At 35.5% G+C, this 15,783-nt stretch overlaps 1 long non-coding RNA gene across 1 annotated transcript; it reads right to left on the bottom strand.

Annotated features, from left to right (window-relative positions):
• Positions 1-6,819: 6,819 nt before the first annotated feature.
• LOC110781432 (uncharacterized) lies at positions 6,820-11,378 on the bottom strand. The gene is made up of 5 exons (XR_008919272.1): positions 11,107-11,378; positions 8,797-9,220; positions 8,477-8,627; positions 8,268-8,395; positions 6,820-7,046 (listed from the first exon to the last, which is right to left on the bottom strand). It is a non-coding gene; the product is annotated as an uncharacterized lncRNA (long non-coding RNA).
• Between the last annotated feature and the right edge of the window lie 4,405 nt (positions 11,379-15,783).

Genomic DNA, 15,783 nt, shown 5'->3' with positions numbered 1-15,783 from the left:
GGTTATTACGTATGCATCGATGCAGTTGAAGCCATATGAATCCAATTACCCTACCCATGATTTAGAGACACTATCTAGTATGGTGTGAAATGTAGGATATTCACGGATATTTCAAGGTTCAATAGCCGCCATAGTGTTTGCATTGAAGATATGGAGACACTATCTGTATGGTGTGAAATGTAGGATATTCACGGATCATAAGAGTTTGAAGTACATTTTCACACAGAAGGATTAGAATATGAGCCAACGAAGGTGTTTGGAGTTAATCAAGGATTATGATATGGACATTCAATACCATGAAGGAAAAGCCAATGTAGTTGCGGATGCCTTGAGTAGGAAATCAAGTCATGGTGTGAATGTGTTAGTAGTTGCTAACAAGCTGTGTAAGAATATGCATCGATTGAACCTTGAAATAGTGAGTGGTGAATGTCTTCAGGGAATGATGAATGCCTTAACCATCCAGCCGTCAATATTTGATGAGATTAGGGAGAATCAGGCTGGTGATGTAAAGTTGGAGCGAATCAAGGAAAAGATTTCGCAAGTTAAAGGAATTAGATTTCAAGATCCATGATGATGGAAGTTTGAGGTACAAAGGCAGGTGGTGCGTGCCTCAAAAGTGTGGTGAATTGAAGGAGAAATTGATGAGAGAAGGACACAATATGCCATATTCTTTGTACCCAGGTGGTGACAAGCTGTATAAGGATTTGAAGAAGATCTATTGGTGGCCAAGAATGAAGAATGAAGTGGCTGAATTTGTGGCCAGATGCCTGACTTGTCAGAAAGTCAAGATAGAACATAGGAGACCTCAAGGAAAGGTCCAACCTTTAGAGATTCCGAGCTGGAAATGGGACTGTATTTCAATGGACTTTGTCACTTGTTTGCCCAAGTCAAGAACCGGGAATGATACAATTTGGGTCGTGGTAGATAGGTTGACCAAGTCGGCAGTGTTTATACCAATGAAGGAAACCTGGAAAATGGAACAACTTGCTAAAGCTTACATTAAGAATGTTGTGAGGTTACATGGAGTTCCTAAGGATATCGTATCAGATAGGGATTCAAGATTTCTTTCGAACTTCTGGAAAAGTGTGCAGAAGAGCTTTGGTACGACATTAAAAATGAGTACAGCCTTCCACCCAGCCACAGATGGACAAACTGAGAGAACCATCCAAACCCTTGAGGACATGCTTCGAGCATGCGTCATCGATTTCCAAGGGAGTTGGGAAGATAGCCTGGATTTGATTGAGTTTTCATACAACAATAGCTATCATGCTAGCATTGGAATGGCACCATTTGAGGCTCTGTATTGACGGAAATGTAGAAGTCCACTTTGTTGGAATGACATTAGTAAAACTGTAGTGTTGGGACCTTAAATGATAGAGGACACCATGAACCAAATCCGAACCATCCAATGGAAAATTCAAGCGGCGCAGGATCGCCAAAAGAGTTATGCAGAATTGAAACGTAGGGATGAAGAGTTCAACATAGGTGATAAGGCGTTGCTCAAAGTATCACCAATGAAAGGTGTTATGAGATTTGGGAAGAAAGGGAAGTTAAGCCCTAAGTACATAGGCCCATACGAAATCTTAGAACGAATTGGAAAGGTAGCCTATAGACTAGCCTTGCCTATGGACTTGCATAGAGTGCATAATGTGTTTCACATATCTCAGTTGAGAAAGTATGTTCCGGATAAGTCGCATGTGTTGCAACCGGAGACCATAGAAGTAGACAAAAGTTTAACTTTTGAGGAAAGACCTGTCAAAATCCTGGATAGTAAAGCGCGTAGTACACGTACTAAGGATGTGAAAAATTGTCAAAGTGTTGTGGTCTAATCAAGAATCTGAGGAAGCAACTTGGGAAGCTGAGGACGAAATGAGAAAGAAATATCCCGAGATTTTTCCCGAGGTTAGTTGAGTTACGGGGTCGTAACTCGTGTCTTTTAAGAGGGGTAGAGTGCGGTAGAATTTAGCGCCTTTTACCTTGTTTTCTCCTATTTTATGCTCAAATTAGTGTTTTCTATTGAATTTGCACTCATTATTGTCCTGTGTAATCATGTAAAGAGTACATCAACTTAAATTTTTTGCAAATGAAGCATTAAAGTCTCATAAAGTCTCAAGTTTTGAGTTTGTATTTTGATTTCCGAACCCAAGTTTCGGGACGAAACTTCTTTTAAGGAGGGTAGACTGTAATACCTCGTATTTTTATAATAATTATAAATATATTTTATTATATTTATAAAGCATTTTAAGATTTTTAGAATTTATTTTGCATTTAAATATTATTTAAATGTATTTTAATTAATTAGAATATTTATTATTTTAATTAATTACGAAACGAATGTAATTTCCAATTCGGGAAATTTAATGGGTCGCAAGTAAGTTTAAAGGTTTGGGTTTTTAAATAAAAATTCCAACTCGTTTTATTAATCAAGCCCAATCAAAAGAATTTAATTCTAAGCTTTATGCTAGCCCAATCATTTAATTGCTAAGCCCAATGTCAAATTCCCAAGCCTAGCCCACTAGGAATTTGAGAGCCTATAAATAGGACTCTCCCCATAAAATGATCCCCTTATTTTTCATTAAAGCCTCTCTCTTTTTCTTGCCTCTCTCTCTCTCTCTCTCTCTCTCTCTCTCTCTCTCTCTCTCTCCCCCCTCTCTTTGTGTCGGCTCACCCTCACCCGCACGAGCACTCGTGTGTGCCATGCCTTGTGCCCTCGTTGCCCGCACACTCTCGCCCACTCCTCTTGCTCACAGCCCGCCCAGCCAGCACGCCTTGCTGCTGGTGCTGTGCTGTTGCTGGTGCGCTGCTGTTCGCCCACCCACACACTCCTCTCGCCCTCGTCTCTCTTGCTGCGTGCCCAACCAGCCCTCGCCCTCGTCCCGCAGCGCTGCTTCCTGCTCGTCCTCCATGCCGCGCGCACACACACACGAGTGTGTGTGTGTGTATGTGTGTGTGTGTGTGTGTGTTATTGCTCGATCGTTCAATTCTTTCGCCCAATCACAATTAGTTCGTGGTTGTTCTGTGCTATAGGCCGGATTGGTATAATTCTCTTCTTCCTAACCTATTCTATTTCAATTCCGTATTTTAAATTAAATTATTATTATTGTTTTAAGTAATTAAAATGCTGGGAATCGGTTATGAACACCGTATTTTGAGGATTTATATGTTTTAATTCATGAGGCGTATTTTAATTATTCAAGCATGAATTTTCAGATCGTTTTCGGATTTGTTTATGTAATAAAAAATTGATTTTTGTGATGTTGAATTGGTTTTATTGGGAATTTAAAGTTAGGGTTTTAACCTAGACCTAATGGGTCAATCGATTAGCATAATTAGGTGATTAATTTAATTATGATAATCAATTATATTTTCAAATTTATAAAAAGGTTTAAAGTGTTGATTTTCATTGATTTTAAGGGTGGAAAAAGTATGTTTTCATACTAGGGATTAGTTTTACAAATTGAGACCATTATATTATTAAAGAACGATTGAATTCTAACTATTAACAAGGTTTTATATTTTAAAAAGTTGCTGGAAATTTAATGAACATGGAAATACTTAAGGTTTCATTATTTTGATGATAGGAGGTGATTTCTTAGTGAGTGATCGTATTTGCAAAGTGGCCCCTACGCTAGGTATTCAAGGTACGTACAAGTCTAGGGCGACCACATTAATTGTCAAGGGACATTACATGCTTGTTATTTATGTGAAGTATATTATGTGAACTTGGTGGATTCATAATTTTTTTGGTGAACGAGCATGTGAATTATTATATTGGAATTGTTGATTTGTTGATTGAACGAGCATGTTGGGACTATTGTGAATATAGATTTCTTTGTCAATCATGTTGTTTAATATTTATGCATGTATGGTTTGTTTCACATGCAAGGGATGGATTATTATTGTTATGCTATTGTACGGGATGTCTAGCATACGTTTGAGCCAATTATTCGTACCTCGTTGTACTATCTATTTTACCACATGTGAAGGGTTAGCTCACGTAAGCCACCGCACATGTAGGGTTCAGTTGAGAATATTTTATATGAATTGAATTAGGATTTGTCGTGCAAGGGCACAACCCTCATGTTAATAGGCATGATGTGGAATCTCACCTTTTGTGAGAAGGAACTTGGTAGTAATTTCACTACGTCTTGATTTATTGATCACAAGTCCTAAAGGATTAAAATGAGATTGTTTTGGTTGTCGTTTATTAATTGTATGTATGTATGTACGTGTGTGTTCAAGTCTCGAGTTCACCATTAATAAAATATTAATAAACGTAAAGTGCAACCAGAACACGTTTCAAAACTCTTGGAACGTATATACCTTGAGTATGAACAATGGGGGGAGACTTGCCGGAAAGCTTGAATCTCCTTCTAATGATACAAAACGTTGTTTCATTTAATTTACGCGCTGGAATTCCGTCGGTATGGCCCGACACTCGGTATGGTCCGATATTTATTATTGATTATGGTGTTTGGTGGGCTCCCAACACTCTTCCTTTATGGAATATTCTTTTGGCCCGTTCGAAGCTTATTCTAATTAAATTGTGAGTCAAGAGTCGAGTCAAGAGTCGAGTCTTGTATTCGTGGTTTACTTGTTATTATTAAATGGCTTTCGCATGTTGATTAGTACTTAAGCGAGTGATGCATGTTTATAGTTTTATTTCACTCTAGCCTTGTAAGTACTCAGCTTTTGCTGACTACGTGCTTTATGTCTTTTGGTCATGGCCTTCGCCTTAATGACCTTATGATGATCCATCATTTGCACTTGCATTGTTGGGGAGTAGATTAACTTAGCAGGTTGGTAGATCAAAGTACGATCGAAATCATGTAGCTTGGGATGATTGAGAGAGTTGCATTCTTTTGTGCTTTGAAACTATTTTTAATACTTTAATTATGTTTTGAATTGTTTGATTTTTAATACTTTGGTTTTGGGCCGTTATGGTTCCAACTTGTAGGAGGCCTCAATAATTATTTTTTATGTTGGTTTGAAAGTTAGTTGACATTAATTTCCGCTGCGTAATTCTAGTACTAGCCTTAGCCGTTATCACGGTGGCGGTAATACTTTAGTAATTCCTTTATTTTATGTTGGAAAATGGTTTTATAAAAGCAAGGAAGTATTAGGGTCTTACAAAGTGGTATCATAGCTTAGTTTCATTCCTTCTTTGTAGTAAGCAATACTACAAAGTGGTAATCGGAGACTAATGCTTCTTTGTAGTAATTCATACTACAAAGTGGTATTTGCGGAACTTTAGGATTTTTAAATATTATTTTCCTAAAGTCAAAACGTATTATTTTGAGTATTCAATATTTTAAAGGTCAAATAACGATTATTTTGGGTCGTTTGAAATGAGTTGAAAACTTTGGATTATTATTTAATTTAATAAAAAATTTCTGAAATTTTCGAATTAAATTCGAAATATTTTATTATTTTCGGACTTCCTTTTATTTAAATATCCGAATTTATTGTATTTATTTATTTATTTATTCGAATTTTTTTTCCAAATTTTTTTTTTCTAAATTTTCGGGTTTCTCTTTTTTTATTATTATTAAATATCCGAAATTAATTTATTTAATTAATTGATAATTCTTATTAATTTTAGATTTTTTTTAATAATTTCAACTAAGTTAGGAGTTTTTTCTTAATTAATTTCGAAAATTAATATTACTTTCAAGTGAGGAATGGGTAGATTAAGAAGGGCATATTAGTTTAAGTATGCATTTTATGTGATTATGTGATTTATTAAGTGCCACGTATGTGTTTTGACCATGTTTTATCTTGCTTTGTGTGATTATTTGCATCATAATTCACGTTGAGCATATACTTGTGCCATTGAAATTGTATGGCTCCACGAACTATTTATTGTATCCTTTTTGGGTTGGAATTTCTTTGTGAACGCGTTAGTAAGACTTTTTAGTTGTGAATTTTCAGGATTTAAGATGCTACCTTCTAAGCTCTCAAGTCTAGGATACCTAGAAAAACCGGATAACGAGACTCCTCATATGTATGTTCAGAAGATTGTGTTTGCTTGCTACTACTTTGCTTCAACCAAGGATATGCCACATCTTAGGCAAAAGGATATGATGGCTAGTATGGTTATTCGTTGCTTGCCCCATAAGAACCCTTACATAGACCTTAAGAACAAGTACAGTGACGTGCACTATAATGATGGTACCCCTAATTGGTACAAATATGGGACTGGAGATGGTAGGTGGAAGTATGATACTGAAGTTCTCACTACTATCTTAGAGGTTGCGGATAATAGTTATGAGGATGGAAAATACTTTGCGGGTCTAGGTATGGGCTATGGAGGAGAAGAAAGTGATGGTGAAGATGGTATGATACATGATGGGCAAGCTAATGATGTTGAGGAGGATGATGATGTAGTTGAGATTGAAAATCCTAATCCTGTCACTAGAAGAAAAAAGCTCAAGTGCGGGCTCATTTTAAGGGGTTAAGTGCGGGCTTTTACATGTGCAGCACATGGCTTGCCCGCACTTGATGTTTCTCAAGTGCTGCCAATTTACAAAATAAGCCCGCACTTGACAAACTTGGTGCTGCCAATTTTGCAATATGAGCCCGCACTTGACAAAGTTTGTGCTGCCAATTTTGAAAATGAGCCCGCACTTGACAAATTTTGTGCTGCCAATTTTGAAAATTAGCCCGCACTTGACATAAAAATGGGCAGCACAAGCATATAAAAGAGCCGCACTTGATATATAAATGAGCCGCAATTGATCTAGATATTTGTTATATAACTGATATCCCTGCTACATATATTATACAATTAGACCACGCCCACTAGTTAACCTCCATACATCACATAAAAAAGTATCCAATTATATAGATAAATAAATTGAATAGTATATAATGATAAATATAAAAATTGATTACATTACAATCCTATGAAAAACTAGCATCCATAATCTAAGATTCACTACAAGAAAATATCAAAGACAATAAATGGTAATGAACTTTTCCAACTTTTTTCGAACTTCATTTATCTACTCAATGGTAAAAGGTTGCTCCCTCGGATTGTTGAATACCTAAAGAAGATCGATCATCGAGAAAAAAATACATGTTAGTTATATTATAAATATTGTATGGTACATTAAAGTAAGACATAATTTGCTCACAACAATGAAATAATGAACCTTATAATAATAAAAATGGCTTATTTCTCTCCTAACTTTCAACCAATGAACCTAAATAAGTATTTTAAACCTTTTGGATGTTTAATATACCTATTTTTATGTTTCAAACACTCATTCTCACCTACTTTGGTCATGTTATGCACATTTAAGGCTCGTTTGTTCATTATAGTTCAATTTTTTACTAAAATGGCTTATTTCGCTCCTAACTTTCAACTAATGAACTTAAATAAGTATTTTAAACCCTTTACATGTTGAATACACCTAGCTTTACCTCCATTAGACTCATTATCACCCACTTTGGTCAAATTATGCACATTTCAGGCTCGTTTGATAATTATAGTTCACATGTGGACTAAAATTGCTTATTTCGGTCCCAACTATCAACTAATGAACCTAAATAAGTATTTTAAACCCTTTTACATTTTTATTAGACATATTTTAATGTTTCTAAGACTCATACTCACCTACTTTTGTCAAGTTATGCACATTTAAGGCTCGTTTTATCATTATAGGTCACATTTTGAATAAAATGGCTTATTTTGATCCCAACTATGAACTAATGAACTTAAATAAGTATTTTGAACCCTTTACATGTTTAATATACTTAACTTTATGTTTAAAAGACTCATTCTCACCTACTTTGGTCAAGCTATGCTTATTTAAGGCTCTTTTGGTCATTAAGGTCACTATTGACTAAAATGGCTTATTTCGGTCCCAACTTTCAATTAATAAACTTAAATAAGTATTTTAAACCCTTTACATTTTTATTAGACTCATTTTAATTTTTTTATGACTCGTTCTCACCTACTTTGATCAAGTTACGCACAGTTAAGGCTCCTTTGATCATTATAGGTCATATTTTGACTGAAATGACTTTGATTCACTCCCAACTTTCAACTAATGAACTTAAATAAGTATCAAAGATCAAAGAAAAAACATTAAAATTTAACAACAACCAAAATGTAAACTAACAAATTTCATGTAAAGGTTACTTATTCGGTCCTCAAGTACTTTGAACACTTTTTTGTACATTCTCACTGTTCACATCTAGTTATATATTCCTTAATAATCGTTTTCATTTGTTTAGAAGTTAGAAATATCATATGAAGTTACCTGTTGTCAGGGTCAATTTCCAGTGTCTTCTTAATGTTAAACTCTACTAAGTCAAGATCTGTTGAGTTCATATACGCTTGTGCCCTTCTATAGAGCGCTTTGACATTCATGACATCCATTTCCAACACCTACAATTTCCACAATAAATTAATAAAAGGTGAAGAGCATATAAGATTTATAGTTAATCATGGTGTAGGAAATGTCTTTACTTTGGTGCAAAGTTTCCCTGCTTGTTTATATTCTTTCAACTTCAGCTTATAGGCTACATTGTTCAAATTGCAAGATATCTTCAAGACCTTTGTCTACTTCTTCTCCTCATCATTGAATGATGTACGTGTCACACTCTACATATTTAACAGCCTGGTACAAAATAAAATGCAGAACATAATGCTAGTTAAGTTTGACGAAACTAATGTCATTAATTACTTGCATTAACCTTTGCATATGAGCATAATTAAACCAAAACACAATAAATATTGGCAGATCAAAGTAGGATAGTTGTAAATTAAGACAAACTTCTAAGACTTACATTTTAACCCCGTGGATGAGCCATTTTTTGCATGGCTAGTCTTGGGTTTTTGTTAGAGGATGCAGGCATGGTGGTGGGTTTACAGGCTGCTTGTTTCTGTTACGCTTGTTACAATGTTGCCTCAGTTCACACATTGGACATTGCTGGTTCTGTTGGATTGGGGTTTCAATTAGAACTCTGGGTTGGTTCCTGGTCAAACCAGGTCAACTTTATTTGGCGAAGTTGATTACTGCAGTCTCACTCAGGTCTGCCCCGGACTGATAGCGGTTGCCATGCAGTGGTGGTTCTGTTACTGCTATTTGGTTTAGCAGCTGTACAGATTATTGGTGATTCTGTTGCCGGTTCTGAATACATAACATGTTCTTGCCTTGTCTCTCAAGTGAACGAATTCTCTCATAGTTTCCACACCGAAGCCTCCTGTGAACTGATCATACAAGGAGGAAAAAGTTCTTTAAAACATCATTACGTAACTTTGTAACAGATTTAAGAGCTTTATTTTCTGTAAAAACAACCATAATAGCTAGTAAACCATAATGAGCTTTCTTTTTTGTAAAAACAACCATGCCAACCTACATGAAACTATAGTTACATTCATCATTTCAACCTTGTATGATTTCAGGACAAAACCAGAAACAATACTCCAGAAATTTCATCTCAGGACATAAGAGGTAAGGTTGTGTATAAGTCTCTAGTCCAATCATAAAGCACTTTATAAATATTAAGGGCATAGAATGACATGGCATCAGAATATGAATTGAAGCAAGCAAAAGAGAGAACAGAAAAGTGAGAAAAATAACAATTGGATTTTTTTGGATCATTTTCTACTTTTAACCTCTCGATAGATGAATATTGTGTGATTTCAAAATGAAAAACCTAATCACCATATCATGCTTAATATTTTTCTTACAAAAATAAATAAAGGCCATAACATGGTTGTTCACCAATCAAAGGTTGGACATTTTTTATAGATCAGCGAAATGTCATTGAACCCTAGTATAGCGCTTACAAGTGGTGGATGTAAATAAAATAGCGCATATGAACACTAGTAGAATAATGGTGAATTGCCGCACCTCATTTGCCTCACTATTACACTTATGCTGAAAATTACATTTTATTTGCCGCATTGTGGTTCAAAAATGCAGCAAACGTATCTGATTAACTCCCTAAAGTTCAGTTTATTTATCCGTATTATAGATCAACTATTAGAAAGGAAATTTGATGGATATGATTCTTATTGTTTCAGTAATCAATATACAATTAGGACTCAAATTTATTTAGTTTCACAAAACAATTATAATTAGGACTCGAGTCTTAAGTACAAGGCTAAAAGAGATCCTTATATCATTCATACCGGTCTTATTATTAGGACTTAAGGACAAGGCTAAAGAGATCTAAAATGGATTAGCTTCCTTTTAATCTTTTCCTGTTTTCTAAGCTTTAGTAGAATTGGTTGCAGCCTTATTATTTTCCTCACTTCATCGACATGCTAATGAGTGCACAGGAATGCACATAGCTTTCAATTTCTCTTTAAGACTGTACTATGTGATAATTTGTTTGCTTGTAGTTTTCTGAATTTGATTTTCCCTTAAATTTTGGTATAATTGTCTTATGATGTTTAGATGATCTAAAATACGATGATGCGGTCCTAAATCCTTGATTAGCATAGTTGATTAAGCATATAATGTTGATATTTTATTTTGGCTCAACTGAGTTTATACTACTTTTTCCTGGGAAATTCTAATGAGAATTTAATATTGAATCAAGAAATTTATGATTAGGCAATGTCCAAGCCTATGAATGTGTTAGACAGACTGATTTAGTAGTCTTATCTTTCACCCAAACAAAACTCATATGTAGACTTATTTTCCAATGCTTTTAGTGATTTCAAAAACTTATCAAAGCTTACAAGTGGATTACCAATAACTATAAGGCATACCTTAACTTCTGATTATCCTTAACAAATTTCAAGTTCATCTCGTATAATCTGATTTTGACCTTTATTTTGACAGTCACTTTTATGTGCATCACCTTAGGCCCCCAAAAATCATCCAAAACAAGTAATTCAGTCACATAGATAAACGAAGTTGTACCCAAATTGCCAACAAATCAAAGAAATTAATAATATTTTCCATTGATTCCCAACTACCCACCACAAAACAAATCAAAATTGATCAAAAGACAAAATAATCTAAAAACAATCAATCAATTGCTGAAATTACCAATTCAACAGGTAAATATTATGATGTAATCGGTTGCATAGAAGTGGAATTCATCCGAAAATTTTACTTGAGTAAGAAGAGTTAACCATACCTGAAGAACAAAAAGGGGAAGCACGAAATCCTAATACGACGCACAGAGGAGAGCGGCAGACGACGTGTAGCCACCCACCGGAATTGTGGGTCCTCGGTGGAGAGAGACGCGACAGACAGGTGGTCCTCGGTGGTATTTCGGTGAATTTTCTGAGTAATGTGAGTAAAATTGAAGAAGTGACCTAAAAACGAAAAGTAGAGAAGAAGGGAGGAAGGAGAGAGTGAAATAGAGGTTCAGACTTCTGAGAGCAATTTTTTTTTTCGAAAGAAATATTTTGTGCGGGTCGTTTGGGAAATGAGCCCGCACTTGAGTTTAAAGCCCGCACTTGAACTCAAGTGCTGCCAATTTTTTATAATGGCCCGCACTTGTAAAAATGTATTTTCTTTCTTTTTTCTTTAGTGCTCTCAAGTGCTGCCAATTTACTAAATGAGCCGCACTTGAAGAGAAGCACATGACGATTTTTCTACTAGTGGTTCCTGAACCAACAATTGAGATATCTAGTGGATCTGAGGATGAGCTTGAAGTGGACAATGTGGTTGATAGTGAGACACAACAGGATGATGAGGCTATGGATGAAGATTCTGATCCGGAAGAAGACTTGGATGATCCTAATGATCAAGACTTTACTCCAGAGCAATACAAAGAAAGAGATGATCGTCGTGATGACACTAGTCTTTAGAGAAATGTAATCCTTAGTTATTTATTTTGTTGATTAATAAAGTGGAAAAGCTACTATTTATTGTTATTAGTTCAATTATGGTTTGGATAAATGAAAGCAATGTTATTGACAGATGTAAGACGTTATCATTGAAGTATTAATAAAAGCATCGAATTTCCTTTTCTTATCTCTTAAGTTGAGTTTTCGATTATAAGTTTCGTGGGTATCATAAAGGGATTAATTGTTATTTCTTCAATGAAATTTTATGTGCAAGGTGGTCAATTTGGCAACCATCTAAATTACATGCATCGAATAAGTGGGAAAGAAGGCCCAAAGTGGCGCCAACTTCCCCTAGGACGCGTTTGAATTGTGTTCTTATTGTGAGTGGGTTCATTGTCGAACTAGTGCCTTAGTGATGTTGTGTCCAACCAATATTAAAGTTAGTCTTTTATTCTAGTCAGGAGAAGGGATATGGCTAACCAGGAAATTTCTGAAGTGCTTAGACAACTAGCTGAGGTAGTTCGAGACCTAGCTCAAACTAGAGCCAACCTAGTGCATGATCCGCCTGGGAAAATGTTTAAGAAAATAGCTCAAAGAAAGCCTCCACTGTATAACAAGGAGATTGAACCAAGTGTACTTGAAAACTGGTTGAGAGAATTTGATAAGCTTATCCTAGCTGTGAATTGCCCCGAAGACCTTAGGGTAAACAGTGTTGTGTATTACCTGAGAGGTGAAGATGATTTATGGTGGCAACGATGTGAGAATTCCCTTAGAGCCACACCTAACTTTGGGTGGGAAGTGTTTAAAACTGCATTGATACTAGTACATAATTAACTTTAGGTAACACCGAAAAACTGTTACATAAAGGGGGTAAAATGTTCCCATAGATAATAGGTAACATTAAGAAAGGTTTAGGGTGTGTATTGATGCAGAACGGAAAGGTTATTGTGTATGAATCGAGGCAGTTGAAGCCATATGAATCCAATTACCCTACCCATGATTTAGAGCTAGCCGCCATAGTGTTTGCATTGAAGATATGGAGACACCATCTGTATGTTGTGAAATGTAGGATATTCACGGATCATAAGAGTTTTTGGGACAAAGATATTTTTTTGGACAAACCGGCCTTAGGTTCCTTCAAATTAACTTTAAAGCAAAGTGGTCACGGTACAAGTAGAAATTCTATGTTCTAAATTCAAAGTTCAAACCCACATAGTGTCATGACTAGGGTTATTCGAAAATGCTTCTTGTCATGTGCTTGAATACAATTTTTAAAGCTCGCGGAATAAGCACTTCGTTCCCTTGCCCGGATCTCACCCATCCGTTTCTAAGATTCAATGCCTTATCCACTAAAGAGTCAATTTTGGTCTTTCCAAACGGGACCCTTAAAATTGTTTGGTGGCGACTCCTTCGAAATCCAAAAATATACAAAGGCTCGTAAGGGAAATACAAAAAGAGGAAAGCACGAAAAAAAACCCCCTACAGGCACTTTTTGAAAAAAAACAAATTTTCACCGATTCATCCTTTAATCCAAAATATTTCGAAAACGTAACAGAAAATTTTGACCATAATTGTAATACCTCGTATTTTAATAATAATTATAAATATATTTTATTATATTTATAAAGCATTTTATGATATTTAGAATTTATTTCGCATTTAAATATTATTTAAATGTATTTTAATTAATTAGAATATTTATTATTTTAATTAATTACGAAACGAATGTAATTTCCAAGTCGGGAAATTTAATGGGTCGCAAGTAATTTTAAAGGTTTGGGTTTTTAAATAAAAACTCTAACTCGTTTTATTAATCAAGCCCAATCAAAAGAATTGAATTCTAAGCTTTAGGCTAGCCCAATCATTTAATTGCTAAGCCCAATGTCAAATTCTCAAGCCTAGCCCACTAGGGATTTGAGAGCCTATAAATAGGACTTTCCTCATTAAATGATCCCCTTATTTTTCATTAAAGTCTCTCTCTTTTTCTTTCCCCACACTCTTCCTCTCTCTCTCTCTCTCTCTCCTCTATTTGTGCCATCTCACCCTCACCCGCACAAGCACACGAGCACTCGTGTGTGCCGTGCCTTGTGCCCTCGTTGCCCGCACACGCTTGCCCACTCCTCTTGCTCACAGCCCACCCAGCCAGCACGCCTTGCTGCTGGTGCTGTGCTGTTGTGTTGTTGCTGGTGCGCTGCTGCTCGCCCACCCACACACTCCTCCCGCCCTCGTCTCTCTTGCTGCGCGCCCAGCCAGCCCTCGCCCTCGTCCTGCAGCGCTGCTGCCTGCTCGTCCCCCTTGCCGCGCGCGCACACGCAAGAGTGTGTGTGTGTGTGTGTGTGTTATTGCTCGATCGTTCAATTCTTTCGCCCAAACACAATTAATTCGTGGTTGTTCTGTGCTATAGGCCGGATTGGTATAATTCTCTTCTTCCTTACCTAGTCTATTTCAATTCCGTATTTTAAATTATATTTTTATTATTGTTTTAAGTAATTAAAAAGCTGAGAATCGGTTATGAACACCGTATTTTGAGGATTTATATGTTTTAATTCATGAGGCGTATTTTAATTATTAAAGCATGAATTTTCAGATTTGTATATGTAATAAAGAATTGATTTTTGTGATGTTGAATTGGTTTTATTGGGAATTTCAACTTAGGGTTTTAACCTAGACCTAATGGGTCAATCGATTAGCATAATTAGGTGATTAATTTAATTATGATAATCAATTATATTTTCAGATTTATAAAAAGGTTTAAAGTGTTGATTTTTATTGATTTTAAGGGTGGAAAAAGTATGTTTTCATACTAGGGATTAGTTTTATAAATTGAGACCATTATATTATTAAAGAGCGATTGAATTCTAACTATTAACAAGGTTTTATATTTTAAAAAGTTGCTAGAAATTTAATGAACATGGAAATAATTAAGGTTTCATTATTTTTATGATAGGAGGTGATTTCTAAGTGAGTGATCGTATTTGCAAAGTGGCCCCTACGCTTAGGTATTCAAGGTACGTACAAGTCTAGGGCGACCACATTAATTGTCAAGGGACATTACATGATTGTTATTTATGTGAAGTATATTATGTGAGCTTGGTGGATTCATAATTGTTTTGGTGAACGAGCATGTGAATTATTATATTGGAATTGTTGATTTGTTGATTGAACGAGCATGTTGGGACTATTATGAATATGGATTTCATTGTCAATCATGTTGTTCAATATTTATGCATGTATGGTTTGTTTCACATGCAAGGGATGGATTATTATTCTTATGCTATTGTACGGGATGTCTAGCATACGTTTGAGCCAATTATTCGTACCTCGTTGTACTATTTATTTTACCACATATGAGGGGTTAGCTCACGTACGCCACTGCACATGTAGGGTTCAGTTGGGAATATTTTATATGAAATGAATTAGGATTTGTCGTGCAAGGGCACAACCCTCATGTTAATAGGCATGATGTGGAATCTCACCTTTTGCGAGAAGGAACTTGGTAGTAATTTCACTACGTCTTGATTTATTGATCACAAGTCCTAAAGGATTAAATTGAGATTGTTTTGGTTGTCATTTATTAATTGTATGTATGTATGTACGTGTGTGTTCGAGTCTCGAGTTCACCATTAATAAAATATTAATAAATGTAAAGTGCAACCAGAACAAGATTCAAAACTCTTGGAACGTATATACCTTGAGTATAAACAATGGGGGGAGACTTGCCGGAAAGCTTGAATCTCTTACTAATGATACAATACGTTATTTCATTTAAATTATGCGCTGGAATTCCGTCGGTATGGTCCGATATTTATTATTTATTATGGTGTTTGGTGGGCTCCCAACACTCTTCATTTATTGAATATTCTTTTGGCCTGTTCGAAACTTATTCTTATTAAATTGTGAGTCAAGAGTCGAGTCTTGTATTCATGGTTTACTTGTTCTTATTAAATGGCTTTCGCATGTTGATTAGTACTTAAGCGAGTGATGCATGTTTATAGTTTTATTTCACTCTAGCCTTGTAA

Source organism: Spinacia oleracea, chromosome 4 (genome assembly GCF_020520425.1).
Source record: "Spinacia oleracea cultivar Varoflay chromosome 4, BTI_SOV_V1, whole genome shotgun sequence".
Classification (NCBI taxonomy): domain Eukaryota; kingdom Viridiplantae; phylum Streptophyta; class Magnoliopsida; order Caryophyllales; family Amaranthaceae; genus Spinacia; species Spinacia oleracea.
This window is presented reverse-complemented; position numbering and strand designations above follow the sequence as displayed.